Below are 20,213 nucleotides of genomic sequence, written 5' to 3'. Positions count from 1 at the left end.
CCCGCAGTGCAAAGCCGCCGAATACGAAGATCTGCTTTTGGAAAAATCCCACCCTGGACCGCGTCGTGGTTGATGATCGAAGAAGCCATCGGGCCTAAAGGTGACGACACAGAGGAACTCTCAATGAAAGCACCAATGTCGGTGTCAAAACCGGCGGATCTCGGGTAGGGGGTCCCGAACTATGCGTCTAGGCGGATGGTAACAGGAGACAAGGGACACGATGTTTTTACCCAGGTTCGGGCCCTCTCGATGGAGGTAAAACCCTACTCCTGCTTGATTAATATTGATGATATGGGTAGTACAAGAGTTGATCTACCACGAGATCAGAGAGGCTAAACCCTAGAAGCTAGCCTATGGTATGATTGTTGTTCATCCTACGGACTAAAACTCTCCGGTTTATATAGACACCAGAGAGGGCTAGGGTTACACAGAGTCGGTTACAATGGGAGGAGATCTTCATATCATATCGCCAAGCTTGCCTTCCATGCCAAGGAAAGTCCTATCCGAACACAGGACGAAGTCTTCAATCTTGTATCTTCATAGTCCGGGAGTCCGGCCAAAGGTCATAGTCCGGCCATCCGGACACCCCCTAATCTAGGACTCCCTCACTAGGGCTCAGTGGAAGCACCAGGAGACATTTCCCGGTAAGAGAGGCTACTAAGGATAAACAACTAGATAGTCAGATCCCACACATAGCAATACACATTACACGTACGCATAACATGCAAGTATGTGATGTACAACATGGCATCACAACATAACTCAACAACTCATATAGATAAAGGCTCAGAAGAGCCATCATAGCATTTATTACAAACAGGGGTCACACGACCCAACATTCAGAGAACACAAGCAACAAGCGGAAGCATTACATGTCTGAGTACAGACATCTACAAATGAAAAAGGCTAAAGAGTCTGACAATCTACAACAGCCTATCAAGATCGTAGCTGAGGTACAAGCTACTTGTTGAAGTCCACGGAAACTAGTAAGACCGAAGTCTCCGCTGCAAAAACATAAATAAAGCAACATGAGTACAAAGGTACTCAGCAAGACTTACATCAGATCCTATCATACATGCATTTGTATCAAGAAGGTAATGTGGGGTTTAGTTGCAGCAAGCCAGCTTCGACTCAGTGGCTATCCTGTTCTACGACTACGAGAAACTTCTTTGAGGTGAGATGGCGCACACGAGTCCACTAATCACCACACAATACACTACTATGGATTCATCCCCGTCTCCCTACGAGAAGTCCATCCATAGCACTCACACTTGTCTTAAGCATTTTAGAGTATCCACTTCAAGTTGTCTATGTACCATGTAAGCACCCAAGAAGTCCATAACCACGGACCCGGCTATTCGAATAGATCATGTTAACCCTGCAGGGGTGTACTTCTTCACACACGCTCTCGCCACTTACGGCCATGTACACGTCATGTATCTCGGCAACCTTCAAGCAGAAGCTTGGCGAGGGTGTCGGCCACGACCTGACTAACCACACAAGACTCTAGTCCAGGTTTATCGCCTATTCGGGTTCCATCCGCAAGGAGATCCGGCCGGGGTATCGCTCATGGCCCCAAACAATGTGTGCAGGGTTATCGAGCCCACCATCCGGGTGCCACTCGGTACACCAGGCCACGTGTGCCTAGTCTGTCCCAAGCCCACCCTGCCGGGTGCCACTTGGTAGAAAAATAGCACTACCTACAAACACCAGAAACTAGTTGCAACTCCTGGACAGAGATCAAGTTGGTTAACAAGTCGAGAGGGCTTGGAGCGCCCGGATCCCAATGTGTGGTAGTAACTAGTCATTGGACGACATACACAGAACTCAGTGCTTAAGGACAGTTCCAGTGAGACAACCCACCATGTACTCCTACATGGCCTCTCACCTCTACCTTTACCAAATCGTGTTCACACGCTTAACTCTCAACATCAGAACATAGCACTGTACTCCAATTCATTCCCAATGAATCAGACTTGACACACTCTAAGCAATAGTAGGCATGGCATGGTAGCAACACAACAATGGCTTTAATCAACTCCTACACATGCTAGTGGGTTTCAACTATTTACTGTGGCAATGACAGGTCATGCAGAGGAATGGGTTCAACTACCGCAGCACAAAGTAGCAATTGAATCGTTGTTGTCCTAATGCAATAACAGAGAGCAGGAGCAAGAGAGTAGGATTTTATCGGAATGAACAAGGGGGCTTGCTTTCCTGGTAGATCAACAAGGGTGGCACTGCTCCTCAGACAGATACTTTGGAGCACTCTTCGGAGCAGGATCTATCGAGAAGGAACGGTGTCGGCAATCAATACACAAGCATATGCAACAATATGATGCATGAACATGGCATGTAGATGTGATGCTTTTTGACCTAATGCAACTAGCATTCATTAGGTTGAAGTCCATTTGAATCAAGAATTCAAATGCAACTCCAAGTTAGGCCCTTTATAAATGCCATTATAGTGTTTCACTTATACAGCAGGTATAATTTGGTTTGTCATGCAAGATACTGGTACAGATGGATAGATTGAATTTTTTTGATAATTTTTCATATATAAAATATTTCAATCTGAGCTACGGTTGAATTTCTATGATTTTTTGAAGTTTATATCATTTTCTGAATTTCCTGATTTAATTTAAATCCACATAATAAATAAATGCGTCAGCATGACGTCTGAGTGACGTCAGCAGGTCAATGGGTCGGTCCAGGTCAAACCTGACTAGTGGGACCCATATGTTAGTGTCTAACTAACTAACTTAAATTAGTTAGCACTAATCTAATCCTAATCTAGCTTAGTTAAGGCCCTGGGCCCACATGTCAGTATCAGCAGGCTAATTAGGTTTAATTAACACTTAACTAAAATTAGCAGGGGCCTGGGCCCACTTGTCAGCGACCAGGTGAGGTCAAACCCTTGGTCAGCGGGGTCAAACCCGCTAGCGACTCGACGCCGGCGAGGCCAGACGCGGCGGCTGGCCTCGGATTTGGTCCTTCGATGACCAAATCGACGGTGGAGAAGTGCTACGCGTAGCTGGGGAGCTGCCACATCTAGTGGTGTAAGTGGTTGGACATGGGGAGGTCGGAGCTCGCCGGAAGCGAGCTTGCGGCAGCGGACGGAGTTCGACCAAGTGCGCGCACAGCTGTGCGGTGCACGGCAGGAGCTACGGGCAGCGGCGTTGCTTGCTGGGAGGCAACTGAGCACGTTGACGTGCGCGGGCGTGAGCTACGGCAGCTAGCGCGACGGCGCCGACATGGACGGCGGTGAGGTGCTACAGCCGTGGTGGGGAACGGGAGTTATGGCGTGAGAACGGAGAAACGGAGAGAGGGGGCGGGGCAGGAGCTCACGGTGGTTCCAGTGGCGTCTTCAGCGAGCTCGGGGGAGGCCGGACGCGAGCGTAATGGCGAGGGCGATCTCCGGCGACCGGAGTTGAAGACGGCGGCAAGGCGGCTCTCCAGGGCTTCCCACGTCGCGTGGCTCGACAGAGAGGTAGACGGAGACGTGGCGGAGCTTCTGAGCTTGTCAGAGAGGCGAGGGCGTGGCAGTGGCTGTGGTCGCGCCGAACGGCGTTGGTGGCGATGGTGGCACTCGGGCACGAGGTGCAGAGCGAGAGAGAGGAGGGGATGAGGACGAGGGAGTGGGTGAGAGGGCCCGAGGTGATGCGTGGCGCTGTCCAGGCGCATCGGCGGAGGGACAGACAGGCAGGGAGGGAGGAGGTGGCGCGGCGCGGCGATGCGCATGCGTTGGGCACGCGCCCGTCCTCCTGGCAAAGAGGAAGATGACAGGGGAGGAGGCGGGCTGGGCCAGCTGCTGGGCTGCATCGTGCTGGGCCAGCACAGGAGCTGGGCCACACGTAAGTTTTTCCATTTCCTTTTCTTTTCTATTTTTCTAACATTTGTTTTGATTTAATAATAATACTAAACCACTTTATTTCCTTATGCCAATTTTTGTAGGAACTAGTGGTATTATTCCAGAGCTCCTCAACAACTGGCATAATTTTTGAACAATATTTTATATATATAACAAATATATATCCAATGCAAATAATTATGCATTAATTCCAAATGCCCAAAATAAATACTTATGAGCTCCTAAAAATATTGGTTTGATTTTTATCTCTGTCCAATATTTTCGGAGAGCAACATGAGCATTTTCTTGGACCTTTTTGGAGCACTTTTTTTATTTGGGTCCTTTCTAGAGATGATTCTGAGGGTTTCACAAATCCCCATTTCAAATTTAAATGGAATTTAAACATGATGCACACATGACTAGCTAGCCTTGAGCATACCAGAACTAGGGATGTGACACTTCCCTGACGATGTCGTCCACCACAACAGCTCGACGTCCCTCGTCCACCTCCCTGGATGTGGATCCGTCGTCCATCTCGTCGTCCCGCCGGTTCAGCCTCCCCGTGCTCCACCTCCAAGGAGCTGCTCCGACGATCGCCTCGTCTATCGCGGCTGCTCCATCCCCACAGCGCCGCCTTAATCTGCTCCACCGGAACCGCAACATCCTCACCGACTCCTCAGACGAAGCAGAGGCCTACTCGGCGCCACCAAAGAGGTTGTACACTCATCGCATCGCACCTTCTCCTTAACTCGACCTCCCGGCGCTGACGGTGTTCCATCCCGCACCCCCATGGAGCGGCTACCATGAAGCCGGCGTCGCAGGCGACATCTCCATGGCGGCTCTCCCCTAGTGCGAGGCCCCTTCGGCGGCGGCATCCATACCAGTCGGATCTGCTGCTGCTGCTGCTCCAGCTCTCACTCGATCGCTCGTTCCCCCAGCTGCTGCTGCTGCTCTCCCCCTCGCTCGTACCGCTGCTCTGCTCCGATTTAGCCACACTTTAGTTGACTGAATCGAATTTTGGGTCAGTCGATTTTCAGGGGTTGGGAGGCTAGCCGGAGTTAAGGAAGAACCACCCGCAGCGGGGACGGGGGCTCGCCGGAGAGGTACCCCGCTATCTATCTTAGGGTTCAGGATCAGGCCCGGGGGGGCCTAGAGGGCTGGCTGAGGCGGCGGTGGGGAGTTGTTTCAGGGTGGCGAGGAGGCGCTGGGGCCGGCGGTTCGGCCGGTGGTGGCTGGCGGCTCAGGGGGGTGCAGGTTGAAGATGAACTGCAGGCCCTCCCTAAACTACATGTCAAGCGCCTCTCTGCTACCATTGCGTTCAGTTTCGACAGTAGCATTCAAATTCCACAGAAATTTCAGTTTCGACAGTTAAGTTCAGAGTCAACAGTTTTTACCTCATCTGTTGTAGTTAGGTGGTTTTTGCTGATGTTAATTTTACATCCATTTTATATCATCTATTGGAGATGCTATTAGAATCCCACTTGAGATTGACGATGTCTGTCTTGTCCTGCTTCAGCCTTGACGTCTTACGGCTCACCGGAGCTGCTCCAACGACAGAACGATCCGTCACAACAGAGCAGTGCCTTGGACGTTGTCTACAGATTCCTCAGATCTTCCTCCACACCTCCGACAGCCACCTCTGCCTCAACTGCTTCAGCGACCAACCCAATGATGCTGAGGTCGACACGGCTACGGCAAAGAGGTTGTACACTTGTTGCATCACTTATTACTATCCATTCACGTCGATCCATTAGGGCTATTTTGGTTCAACAGAAAAACATAGCAATAGGGAATTTTCCAATGGCACTCTACTATTCAATTATTCATGCATTTTGTTGAAAGGAATGAAGAAAAACATCCACCTGGACCTACTTTTCAAAATCCTATACATGAAAAGAAGACCAAGTGCATTAGTGCCAGAATAACATTCTAAGTGTACACGCTTTCATATGGTTTCACTTTATTTTGGCCATATTTCTTTGCATTCCTCTGCTCTTCCAATTCATGTAAACCAAACACCCAAGTTGACAGAAATCCTGTGTTTACAAATGCTTTGTTTACCATGTGCATTTTCCTATCCTATTGCGGTGTTTTTCCTATCCCTCCGTTTTAAGAATCATGCAAGCCAAATGAGCCCTTACAGAATTACTTCAGTTATAGGTACGTGTCGAAGGGAACTTTGTGTGGTTTGTCCTGCTCCTGCCGCGACGTCGTCCACCTCACCTGAGCTGCTCCATCGACAGAAGCATCCACCAAACCAGACATCATGACTCCTGACCGTCTTTCGCCGCCTCAGATCTCCTTCCCTGCCGCCGGCACCCACTGCAACGGCATCACCATCATCAACTCAGCAGATGAACCTGAGGAGTACACGGGTCCACAAGAGAGGTCACACTCTTTTGTTTCCGCTTATGTTATGCATTGCTTAAACTTAGCCGCTACTTTATCGTCCTGTTCAGCTCTTGGACTCCCAAGTCAGGTCCAAATTAATGTTCAAACTTGAGTTCTAAATTAATTGTGGGGCACATATCGAGGCAGCAATGAATAGTATGTATGTCTAATATCTGGTTCACCTAGGGTATGCCTATGTTGTTCATCTTGGGTGGGAAACAAACATTAAAGCAATCATCATCTGTCTTTTTATTAATTTAAAGCAATCATCAGCCTGCTATCATTATTTTTGGACCCATCCACTGGTTGTTACCACCACTCTAAATTTCTGCATGCTCTCCTTACATAATCTCACCATATTTTTTTCGTATGCATGTCAGATATTGTACACAGTCATGCTGAACATGTAGAGAAAAAGAGAAGAGTTCTAAGGCGGCGATATCCAGAGGAAGATATCTGTTCTGAGGCGGATTCTGACGCCTGCTGACCACTCCTATTTACCCCCCAAGGTGTTTGCTCTACCTTGGCATGATGATGTTAGTCATATCATGCATATGTTTCCTTGCAGTGCCAACTTTTGACATTGTATATGTCATGTGCTTAGTTTAGACATGTTCTGTAATGCCACCTATTTAGTTTCTATATCATATATGGGAATTATGCAGTCTCATGTCTTTTAGCCAGCCATAATATATGTGAAATGTGCAATGCCATCCTGTTTAACCAGGCATCATATATTTGAATGATATCTTGCCCATCCTTTTCTTCATTACATTTCCATTTGTCGACAATGTTTGTACATTAAACTACTCTTCCTGTGAATCAGCCATTTGGGTGGGAGATGGAAAAATCTGGAGTGAAAACAAGGCCTTCAGAGCAGACAGTGCTACCCATCGAAGCAGATCTCTTGTTGGGTATCGATAGCTCCTCAGAGATGGATTCAGAGACAGATGACCAGTCCTATTCCCCCACCGAGGTGTGTGCTCTAACTTTGCATGGTTATACTGCTCATATCATGCATATGGTGTCTTGCATTGCATAGTTTAGACATCATATACACAATATTCAACACCATGTTCTTAGCTCAGACATCATATCGAATGCCCTCTGTTTAGCATATAAATCACATATGTGAATTAAAGGATGCGATCCTGATTACTTAGATAACATGTAGGTGAATTGTGTCATGCGATCCTGTTTAGTTATTCATCATATCTTTGAATTATGTTATGCTATGCTATCCAGTTTAGATAGACATCATATATGTGAAATTATGTCATGCTACCTGTTTTAGTTAAACAATATACATGTCAACTATTTCACGCCCTCTTTTTTCCACACTATCTATTGCATCTGTCTCTCATACAATGTCTGTACATTCAACTATGTTTCCTATTTATCAGCCATTTGAATTGGAGCGGGTGATGCCAGTATCTAGCGGACTAAAAACACGGTCTTCAAATAAAACAGTGCTACCTCTTGGTGGAGATAGCACCCCGGTTGTACGTGCACAAGAACTAGCCCTACCACACATAACCCAAACTCTCGCAGATTGTACCCCTACTGTGATGGACAGAGAACCAGCTTCACCCAATCTAACCCCAACCCCAGCCGATAGTAACCCAGTTCCTTTTGACATAGCACCATCTCCACCACAGAGCTCCCAAACAAGAGCAGTTAGTAAGGTAGCTCCAGTGCCCAAAGGGCCAGTACTATCACGGTGAACACCAACTCCACCAGTTAGTACGCCTATTCCTGTGGAGGAAGCACAACCAGCTAGTCGTAGTTTAGCATCTATCGCATTTGATGTTGTGAAATCGTATGTGCGTATCTTCCCATCTTGGAAATATTATACTGAAGATGAAGGAAAATGCCAGTTGCAGGTGTTTGTCCAGGAGTATGTGTAAGTAATGTTATTCATGGCAATTACTTTGCTTCGTCCCATACATCCTACCTCCATGATGGTTATAATACAGCAAATTTTCCCATTTTCTCTATAGAGAAGGACCGATTTGGAAACTCAGTATGAGGTAACCTATGCTAATACCTCTGCTATCTTCAAGAATGCTTGGTGGCAGTATCGGAATTACTTGAAGAAAACGTACTTCACCGGCAAAGAAACTCATTAAATTCCCTTACGTTCTCCTGAGACACATTTACTGGACGATGACTGGGAATGCCTTGTTCTGTACTGGTCCCGAACCAAGAATGTGGTAAGGTCTATGAGCTCATTTTCTATTTTCAAGTAATATATTCTTGCGTCTTACTGTACTCTGTTCATGTAGAACAAGTGCCTAAACCTGAAGAACAACTGTTCTAATTTAAGATTCCATTGCTATCATAGTTTAAAAAAGCGCTAGGCGTTAATTGTGCGTTTTGCCACCACTTGCGCTTTACTGACCAAAGCGCATGCTTATGCGCAGTTTTGCACAGATTAAGCATAGTTATGCGCAATGCATTTTGCCAACGCCTAGAGCCTAGGCGTGCTTAAGCGCTTGCTTAGGTGTGCCTTTTTTAACTATGATTGCTTTGCTCTTGTATCACTGTGTTTACTCATACAAACTTATTTTTAAATTGAAGGATCCAATTTAAACTCCAATGGCACAACAGGTATGTTCACGCATGTTTCTTTAACAGGTTGGCTCTTATCAATATCTCTGTTGATTTCAATTTCAATTGTGTATATAGTTGACTTTCATATCATGCATATTACTAGCATCACAACAGAGCCAATAGTGTTGTTGTACATGTAGACCCGTGGTACCCATCTGAAATCTTGTTGTGTCGTGTAGTTTCCCACGCTTTGTATTCTTTCAGTGCTGCTTTGTCTTGAACTGATATGATTTGAACCGTGTCTCTATTTTGATTTGGCAAGACAATGCAGTGACCATAGGACGTAGATATATGTTTGTTTGATGCTTTTATTATGTACTAGTACTTGGCAATAGAAGACTTGGTAGTTTAATCCTGTCCACCTTGCTAATGAACTGGTTCACTGAAATGAGTTTCATATACTAGTACATGCTAAACTTGTTATTTGTCTGCTTGTTTCTTCTTTTAGAATGCTGACAGAATATTGGGGAAGAGTGCCTTATTAAGCAATGGTAAAGGAAGTAATGCAGATAAGGTTCAGGATAGTGACACATCCTTGTTGGTCTCCAACAAAACTGATAAAATAGCTAAGGAAGACTATCTTGACGACAGCGAGACAACCCCAAAGTCCTGTCTTGGTTTAGTGTTCGAGTTACTGGCCACTATCGCTTGCATAAGCTATTCAAACTCACTGTCTGAATCAGTTTGGTTTCTTGAGTCTCAACTACAAGCTGAAAGACATCGATCAGCTGTGCTGCGACAAGAAATGGAAGGACTGCGGAAGTCCCTGGAGCATTCAGATGCATACTTTCTGGTGCAACTGCAAGCGTTGGAGGATTTTAGCGCCAAATAGAACAAAGCTAATAAGCTTGCTAAGCTTATTGCCAGCATGGTGGATACCCACGATAACGTTTCTTGGGCTCTTCTGAAGTTGTTTCAGTTATGCTCTTGTTTTGCTGCCATGTTTATTTGCACTGGTGGCCAATTTTGACGGCCAGTGTATGTAATGTGCTGCTTTGTTCCCTATATTTGCACTGGTGGCGAACTTTGATGCCTAGTGGATGTAATATGTGTAATAGCGGTAATAGGCTAGCGTTAATTGCTTGCTTATTTATTTCCTTATTTTCTTGTTTAGTTGTTTGCTTGTAGTCACTGAAGTTCTTTTTCTGTGTTTTTCTAGTGGCCACAATAGCCTATTTTTGGTAACTAGGCCAAAATAATCATGGCAACACACGGACTGTTGTAACCATGGGCCTCCTGCAGGTCGTGATCCATGGGCCTTCTTCCGGCCGTAGGATCCATTGGCCTTCTATACGGGACGTAGGATCCATTGGCCTTCTATACTGGCCTTAGGATTCATGGGCCTTCTACGGGTCGTAGGGTCCATGGGCCTTCTACGGGCCGTACGATCCATGGGCCTTCTACGGGTCGTACGATCCATGGGCCTTCTACGGGGCCTATCATCATTTCGCTAAAAATGGGCCGTACTATTCATGGACCATAACGGGCCATTAATAGGTTGTATTTGATAACTCTATGAGAACAGCCCAACGGGTTTTTTACATGAAAACGGCCCAACGTATTAACAGTCCGCAAACGGGCCGACTGTAATGACGGGCTGAATTTGGCCCACAAGCAGAAAATGACAGTAACGGGCCGTATGTAACCGAATGCTGCAAATGAGCCCAAGAATCAATGGGCCCTCAGAAGGCCGAAAGATAACTTGGGCTGGAAAGGGCCCAACGGAATAACGAGCCGTTAATGGGTATAAAGTGATACACTGTTCATTATGGGCCAGTTTCACCACGGGCCGTTAATGGGCCAAGAGTTACAAAGGGCCTCATATGGGCCGAAAGAAGTCATGGGCCACACATGGGCCGGAAGTTAAAACGGGATGGAATCATATTGGACGGCCCAGATGACACTACTGGGCCTAATTCGGAGAGATCGTAACAGGCCCTGGGTTAGCGGGTTGTAAATGGGCTATATGCGAACAGGCCGTTAACACGCTTTCCGTGGGCCGGGCCGCCACCTTTTGACCAAGTCAAATGGGCCGGCCTTTTCACAGGAATGGGCCTCTATTGGGCTGTGCCATGTGTCGCCGTATCATAGGCGCCTTCGGTCCAATGAGTGGATGCCATCTGTCCCAACGGTGAGCCGACACGTGTTTGCTCCATCCAATGATGATTTTACACGTGGAAAATCCCCATTGGTCGGGGTTGTTAACGGGTTATCGGATCTAAAACCGGACCCAATAGCTTAACGGCATTTCGTTACGATGGATGCCACGTGTCAGTCACCCTTGACGAAGCACTTCTGTGACGCGCGATTTATCATCATGGAAGTGGACACATCCGTGATGATAATTTTGGTAATGTCATGGAACACTTCTACAACAGCACAGGTATGACTATCTTGATTCTGTCATAAAATCGTCATGGATGTACATGCATGACAAAAAATGCGACCTGCTATGACAAACACGTATCATCATGGAAGTGTATTTTTTTTGTAGTGCTCGTGGCCACGGGAACAGCGCATCGGTTCTTTTTCTTCAGGATCTTCGCATGAGAAGACTGGGCACGGCGTCTATGCTCGGTTCCGTCCCTGCAGCATCGATAAACCCACCAGCTGAGCTCTGTCTGGCGGGCCAGCCCCATTCACGTCACCTCTTGGGGTCGTTGGTGTCTGGCCTTCTCATGCAATAACCTCAGGAGACTCATTCGGCGCAGGCTGCCAAACCATCTTGCAGGACTAACACAAGCATCCCCAATCAAGACCAGGTGCAACCCACCTTGAGGTAGGGCCTCGTGAGTCCCGCGCTGGCTCACGGGTGAGGGAGTCCTGGATTAGGGGGTCCTCGGACAGCCGGACTATATGTTTATGCCGTACTGTTGGACTATGAAGATACAAGATTGAAGACTTCGCCCCGTGTCTGGGTGGGACTCTCCTTTGCGTGGAAGGAAAGCTTGGCAATTCCGATATGTAGATCTCCTTCTCTATAACCGACTCTATGTAACCGTAACCCCCTCCAGTGTCTATATAAACCGGAGGGTTTAGTCTGTAGGACAAGAACAATCATAATCATAGGCTAGCTTCTAGGATTTAGCCTCTACAATCTTGTGGTAGATCAACTCTTGTAATACTCATATCATCAAGATCAATCAAGCAGGAAGTAGGGTATTACCTCCATAGAGAGGGCCCAAACCTGGGTAAACATTGTGCCCCCCGCCTCCTGTTACCATTAGCCTTAGATGCACAGTTCGGGACCCCCTACCCGAGATCCGCCGGTTTTGACACCGACATTGGTGCTTTCATTGAGAGTTCCACTGTGTTGTCACGGTAAGGCTTTATGGCTTCTCCAATCATCTTCAACGACGCAGTCCAGGGTGAGGTCTTCCTCCCCGGACAGATCTTCGTATTCGGTGGCTTCATACTGCGAGCCAATTCGCTTGGCCATCTAGAGCAGATCGATAGCTGCACCCCTGGCCGTCAGGTCAGGTTTGGAAGCTTAAACTACACTGCCGACATCCACGGAGACTTGATCTTTGATGGATTGGAGCCCATGTCAGGTGCGCCGAACAGTCACGACGAGCATGACTTAGATCTGCCAACGGATAGTGTTCGAGATATCGCGCCTGCGGCGGCCCCGGGAATCAATCCGGAGCAGATCATGCCATCCGAGGACGGGTGGATAGACCCTGCCAAAGAGGCCGCACACTCGTCGTCGCTGGCTCCTTCAATCATCCACAACAATGCGATCCAGGGTGAGATTTTCCTTCCTGGAGAAATCTTCGTATTGGTGGCTTCGCACTACGGGCCAAGTCACTTGGCGATCTGGAGCAGATCGATAGCTACGCCCCTGGCCATCAGGTCAGGTTTGGAAGCCTGAACTACACTCCCGACATCCGCGGAGACTTGATCTTTGATGGATTCGAGCCCATGACAGGTGCGCCATATGTTCACGATGAGCATGACCTAGATCTGCCATCGGACTGTGTCCAGGAAATCGCACCTGCAGCTGCCCCGTCTCTAAATCCGGAGTAGATCGTGCCATTCGAGGACGGGTGCATAGACCCTGCCACGGAGGTCGCATACTCATCGGCGATAGAGCCGGACATAGACTTTGCCTCCAATGAGGTCTGTGTCATCGGACCCTCGGACTCGTCTCCGGCCATAGGCTCCGAACCGCGCGCATCCGTGCCTATCGAACCTGATTGGGCACCGATCATGGAGTTTACCTCCGTGGATATTTTTCAGCACTCGCCCTTGGGCGACGTGCTAAACTCGTTAAAATCTCTCTCCCTATCAAGAGACTCCTGGACAAACTATGTCCGGCTTGAGTGGGAAGCGGGCGATGAAGAAATTCGTTACCCACCCACCACACACTTAGTAGCCACTATCGACGACTTAACTGACATGCTTGATTTCGACTCCGAAGACATCGACGGTATGGACGACGATGCCAGAGAAGAACAGGAACCACCACCCATGGGGCGCTGGACAGCCACCTATATGGTGGACACACCAAAGAAAGCAATGGTGATGAGGCAATGGAGGACAATCCCCTTTAGAAGCAATCTAAGTGACGGCGTCAGTGGCGCTGCTCTAAGCCCCGCCACAGCAAAAATAGTGATACCAGCACAAGAGACGATATCACTCCGGATGATGCCGAAGACGAAAACAATCCCGCCCAGCCAAGCTTGGAGCAATCCAGACGGGAAGATGGGCAAGCTAGCCCTGATGAATAGGCAATGGATGGAGACTCGGAGGATGATAATTACATGCCTCTCTCCGAGGACGAGGTGAGCCTCGGCGACGAATAATTTATCGTGCATGAGGATCCCGTTGAGCAGGAGCGCTTCAAGCGCCGACTTATAGCCACTACAAAAAGCCTGAAGAAAAAATAGCAACAGCTTCAAGATTATCAAAATCTGCTAACCGATAGATGGACTGAGGTCCTGGCAGCCGAGGAATACGGACTCGAGCGCCCAACCAAAAGTTACCCAAAACGCAGGTTGTTACCTCAATTTGAGGAGGAGGCACTAGAGCCTACCTACCAGCACAGGATGAGGCTGACCGTCCACCTCGTGGCCGAGACAAAGCGGCGTATCAGCCCGAACACCAGCTTGGACCCCGTCGCCAAACAACTAAAAACACGAAGGCCTGGGGCCACACGCATGACCTGCGAGACGAACGAGAAAACAAAGCAGGACAGTCAAGATCGATCTACGGATCAAGGGGGCGCGCCCCAATGCGTGACGATGATCGCCACGCCAGATATACTAAATACAAATCCGGTCGGGTCGAATACAACAGACCAGACTCATTTGAACTGCGTTGTGATGTAGCCCGACATAGAGGCGCCGCACACCCCCTATGCTTCACTAACGAAGTTATGGAACATGAATTCCTAGAAGGGATTAAGCCAGTTAATATCGAGCCCTACGATGGGACTACAGACCCCGCGGTATGGATAGAAGATTTCCTTCTCCACATTCACATGGCCCGTGGCGATGATCTACATGCCATCAAGTACCTCCCACTAAAACTCAAGGGACTGGCTCGGCATTGGCTGAATCGTTTGCCGGCAAACTCTATTGGAAGTTGGGAGAACCTGGAAGACGCATTCCTGGATAACTTCCAGGACACTTATGTGCGGCCACCGGATGCTGATGATTTAAGTCATATAACCCAACAACCTGGAGAGTTGGCCACGAAATTTTGGACTCGGTTCCTAACTAAAAAGAACCAAATTGTCGACTGTCCAGATGCCGAAGCCCTAGTGGCCTTTAAGCATAACTTCCGTGACGAGCGGCTTGCCCGACACCTCGGCCAAGAGAAGTCGAAGTCCATGGCAGCCCTCACGACACTCATGACCCGCTTTTGTGCGGGCGAGGATAGCTGGCTGGCTCACAGCAATAGCACATCAAGAAATCCTGGCACCTCAGATGCCAGAGATAGCAACGGCAACCCCCAGCGCAACAGGCCCAAGCATCACAGTAATGGCGACAATGCCGAAGACACGGTCGTCAACGCCGGATTCAGTGGCTCTAAGTCCGGTCAGCGGAAAAAACCATTCAAAAGAAACAATCCGGGTCCGTCCAGTCTGGACCGTATACTCGATCGTTCATGTCAAATTCACGGCACCCCTAATAAGCCAGCCAATCACACCAACACAGAATGCTGGATGTCTAAGCAGGCCAGCAAGTTGAATGCCGAAAACAAGGAAAAGGGGTTGCATAGTGATGACGACGAGGAACCCCGGCTACCGAACACAGCAGGACAGAAGAAATTTCCTCCCCAAGTAAAAACGGTAAATATGATATACGCAACCCATATTCCTAAGAGGGAGCGGAAACATGCACTAAGGGACGTCTACGCGATGGAGCTAGTCGCCCCAAAGTTCAACCATGGTCTTCTTGTCTGATCACCTTCTATCGCAGGGACCATCCGACCAGTATCCGTCATGGTGGTTCGGCCACGTTGGTCCTCGACCCCATCATCGATGGATTCCACCTTACACGAGTCCTTATGGACGGTGGCAGCAACCTAAACCTGCTCTATCAGTATACAGTGCACAAAATGGGCATCAATCCCTCAAGGATCAACCCCCCAAAACCACCTTTAAAGGTGTCATACCAGGTGTAGAGGCCTGTTGCACGGGCTCAATCACACTGGACGTAGTCTTCAGATCTCCGGACAACTTCCGAAGCGAGGAGTTAATCTTTGATATCGTCCCCTTCTGCAGTGGCTATCATGCACTGCTTGGACGAACCGCATTCGCCAGATTCAATGCAGTGACGCATTACGCCTACCTCAAGCTCAAGATGCCAGGACCCCACGGGGTTATAACAGTCAATGGAAACACAGAGCGCTCCCTCCGTACGGAGGAGCACACTGCGACCCTCGCAGCAGAAGCACATAGCAACCTTCTTAGGAAGACCTCCAATTCGGCAATAAAGCCCCCGGACACCGCCAAGCAAGTCCGACGTACTCTGCAACAGGATTGTCCGGCATGACCAAAGCTCGCCTAAAAATTCGGCCTCCGTCCTGAACCCAGTCAAGCGATGAAAGTCACGCCGCGCATACATAATTACGCACTTAAAATACCATGGGCATAGGCGGAGGTAGGGCTACAATGCGGTCTACAACACGGCTCAACCGCCCCAGGATCCGTATACCATCACCCCTTTTCTTTCTTTCAGGTCCCTATTTTTTGGAAGCTCTTCTGATAGTCCGATTATCGGACCCATCACGGGACGGAAACAACAAGGAGGCAAGGAGCTTTGACGTACAAGGGAATCCCCAGGTGGTCTCTGATAACGATCGTTATACCTGTTTTACATACCCATACGCAGCTCACTCTTGGTTAGGACATGTCAAATAGTCCTATTTTGCTTATCACACTACATGTATACGTACGCCTTGACATATTATTCAAACAACAATGGAAAATAATGTACAACATCAGCTTATTATTACATTTCTTTATCTTTTTCCTTGACTGTTTATTTATTACAAATTGCACACGTACATGTTGGTACGACTCAGTTTGCCAGGGGCCTCAGTATACCCCATAACACGGCAAGAAAAGTCCGAACACTTTTTACAGTGTGGCACCCCGAACTTATAGCATTATATGCATCAGCTCCGAATCATGTCTTGGGTCAATAGTTGGCTTTTCCCGGCTCCCATGTTTTGCCGCCTTATGTTCCGCTATATTGGCTAAGGTGGCAAAGGGAGAACTATTGCGATTGTGTCCCGGTTCTTTTGGACGAGCACCTTAGTAGAGAAAGCCGAAAACTGACTGTCATGATGCGGCGAGAGCTGGTCGCTGTTTGAGAGATTTCAAATCCTTAAAGATTTTTCTGCTTCGGGCGAGGAATCGATTTGTCAGATTTAGGCATGTATAGTGCCCCAAGTTCGGCCTTCCGAATACTAGGGGCTATGCCGAAATTTAAATTATAGAACTTGTATGGCTAAGTGAGAGTGATAAAGCTGTATAGTCCGATCGCCTTGTTCGTTGCGCTAAACACCTCCTTAAAGGACCAGAAATTTGGATAAGAGTGTTTAGATTTATCCTGAACACCCTGGTACTAGTTACATGGGGGCAGAAGCCGACGACTGGCCAACTCTCAGATTTTATAAGCGGTTGCACATAAGGTAAAAATTTAAATCAACAAGTGTTATATTGCGCAAAAGAACTTGTTTCATATTACAGGATAAAACGAGTGCATTCACTCAAAGATTATATCCTTTGCACATTGCTCTGCCACAAGGCGAGAGCCCTTCAGGACATTAACATAATACTTCTCGGGGTGGCGATGCTCCTTGCCCTTCGGCGGCCCTTCGGTCATCAGCTTCTCGGCATCCATCTTTGCCCAGTGCACTTTTGTGTGGGCGAAGGCCATTCGTGCACCTTCAATGCAAACTGACCGCTTTATGACGTCAAGCCGCGGGCAGGCACTCACAAGCCGCTTTACAAGGCCGAAGTGGCTGCTGAGCAGAGGCTCGGCAGGCCACAGCCGGATTATGAGGTCCTTCATGGCCAGTTCGGCCGCCTAGTGCAGTTCGACTAGTTGCTTCAGATGGTCGCTCAAGGGCATCGGATGTTTGGTCCCAATGTATTGAGACCAGAACAGCTTCTTCGTCGAGCTCCCTTCTTTGGCTCGGTAGAACTCCGCGGCATCCAATATGCTGCGCAGTAGATCTGCGGACGCTCCTGGAGAGCTCCAAATTTGGGTAAGTAAAAGGAAAGTCTCCTTCACATGCTTGCTTTGCATAATGAATGCCTTACCCGCCGCAATCTTCTTGGCCACCTGAATCTCCTGGAGGGCCTTTTGGGCTTCGGCTTTGGCGTCTCGCGCACTCTGGAGGGCCTTAGCAAGCTCGGACTCTTGCGTCTTAGAGTCACTCCAAGGACTCGTAATTTTGGACGAAATCCTGGAGCTCTTGCTGGACCTCAATCACCCAAGCCTCTTGCTTCTCGTGCTCGGAGCGCTCCTTGGCCGCTTTGTCTTTAGCCTCGATCAGCGCCGTCTTAAGGGCCTCCACTTCGGTCGTGGCCCCTAGTAAAGTTCATGATGCTTTCATTAGCAGAAATCACTCTTCCTTTCTACATATGCAGACGGGATATTGTGTACCTTTGTTCTCCTCGAGCTGCCTCTTCACGAGGCCGAGCTCCCCCTCGGCCCGCTCCAGGTCCCGCTTCAGTATGGAGACCTCCGCAGTATGAGCGGCAGCGGCCAGCACTGATGCCTGCTTATTTAGATAGACATTTTCTATTAGACTCCTGCGGATATTATTTGATCCTCTGTTCGGCCTTTCTTTCCGAACACCAAACAGAGCATCAGGGGCTATTGTCTATACTGTGATATTTTCTTATAATTTTGTTACTTACCTCAAAGCCCGTTAGGAGGCTGGCGCAGGCTTCGGTCAATCCGCTTTTGGCGGACCAGACCTTCTCAATCACCGCACTCATAAGAGTATGGTGTTCGTCATCAATGGAAGCGCCGCGAAGCGCTTCCAGCAAGTTATCTGATGGCTCTGGATGGACAGAGGTCATCGGTATAGGCGGCTCGCCCTCCTTAGCGAGGGGCTGCCTACCTGAGTTCGGAACCACCTGGGGTTCAGGAGCCGTATTCGGCTGGGGGCCAAACTTGTTGCGGCCCCCGTTATCAATCCATGGGGGTCTTCTCTCCATGTGCCCGACGATTGGGATCTCGCTTGAGGGCTTCTCCAGAACTGTTTCCCCCTGGTCCGACATCCTCTAGGACAACACTTTAGTGTCGTCCGTGGGCCTGGGGGAGGAGGCTGTCGGGAGTGAATCGCTGTTCATCGCCGACGGGCCCAGGGACTCCTCCGAAGAGGATACCTTGATGTGGGATTTGGCCGGACTGCATATGCATGTTCAGCATTGTAAGATGCAATAAAGCAAAACACACTAGAAGTATTATAGTGTCCGGATATTACGACTTAGCCAAGGGCTTGTCCCTAGGCAACCACTCCTCGTCATTGTAAGTGGCCGTGGTGGAGTGGTCCGGAAGGAAGGTCTTTCCCTTCTTGGACGTTCCGGCCTCCCCCTGTGGGGCGACCTTCCTCTTCTTCTCCCCCCCGGTTGGGGAGGGAGGGATTTCCTCTTGCTCCTCCTTGTCTTCGTGGGAGGAGTGCGCCTTGGTGTCTTCGGACGTCGAGTCCGATACAACCTTACGCCGGAGACCTTTTCGGGTCCCCACGGCCGTCTTCTTGGCCTTCTTCTCCGGCACCTCATAGGGCGCCGGAAACAACATCCTCGTTAGAAGTTCCTATTCCGGATATTCAGGTAATGGAGTTGGGCAGTCGATCCGCTCCGCTATCGCTACCCAGTCCTGCAAAAATGGCATGGAGGCTTAGGATCCTCCCGCGGATGTGCCAATAAAAAGAGCGTCTTACAAAGCATAAAAACTTACCGGATTGGTTGGGCGCTTTGCGCTGAGTCCACGATCTTCGGTTATGGGCGGGGGTACCTCAATGGCCTTGAATAGCACCTTCTAGACGTCTTCGTGTGTCATGCCGAAGAGCTCTGGCAGCGTTTGGTGTTCGGCCGGGTCGAACTCCCATAGATCGCAAACCCGTCTCTGGAACGGAAGGATCTGGTGGAGGAGCATAACCTGTACTATGTTGACGAGCTTGATTTGCTTGCTTATCATATTCTGGACGCAGGTCTGGAGTTCGGACAACTCTACCATGGAGCCCCAGGCTAAACCCTTCTCTTTCCAAGAGGTAAGTCGCATGGGGACGCCGGATTGAAATTCGGGGGCCGCCGCCCAGTCGGTGTTGCGCGGCTCGGTGATGTAGAACCACCCCGACTGCCACCCCTTTACGGTCTCCACAAAAGAGCCCTCAGGCCAGGTGACATTGGGTATCTTGCCCACCATGGCGCCCCCGCACTCCGCTTGCTGGCCGTCCACCACCTTTGGCTTCACGTTGAAGGTCTTTAGCCATAGGCCGAAGTGGGGCGTGATGCGGAGGAATGCCTCACACATCACAATGAACGCCAAAATGTTGAGGATGAAGTTGGGGCCGGATCATGAAAGTCCAGCCCGTAGTAAAACATGAGCCCGCAGACGAATGGGTGGAGGGGAAATCCTAGTCTGCGGATGAAGTGAGAGAGGAACACTACCCTCCCCTGGGGTTTCGGGGTGGGATGATCTGCCCTTCGGCCGGAAGCCGGTGCGTGATGTTTGCGGACAAGTATCCGTCCCCCCAAAGCTTCGTTATGTCCTCCTCCGTGACAGAGGAGGCCATCCACTTGCCTCCCGCTCCGGACATGCTTGAATGACTTTGCGGAGAGAGTGGGAGCTTGGGCACTAGAGCTCGAGCAACGGAGAATGAATGA

Source organism: Triticum aestivum, chromosome 4B, assembly GCF_018294505.1.
Source record: "Triticum aestivum cultivar Chinese Spring chromosome 4B, IWGSC CS RefSeq v2.1, whole genome shotgun sequence".
Taxonomy (NCBI): Eukaryota; Viridiplantae; Streptophyta; class Magnoliopsida; order Poales; family Poaceae; genus Triticum; species Triticum aestivum.
This window is presented reverse-complemented; position numbering follows the sequence as displayed.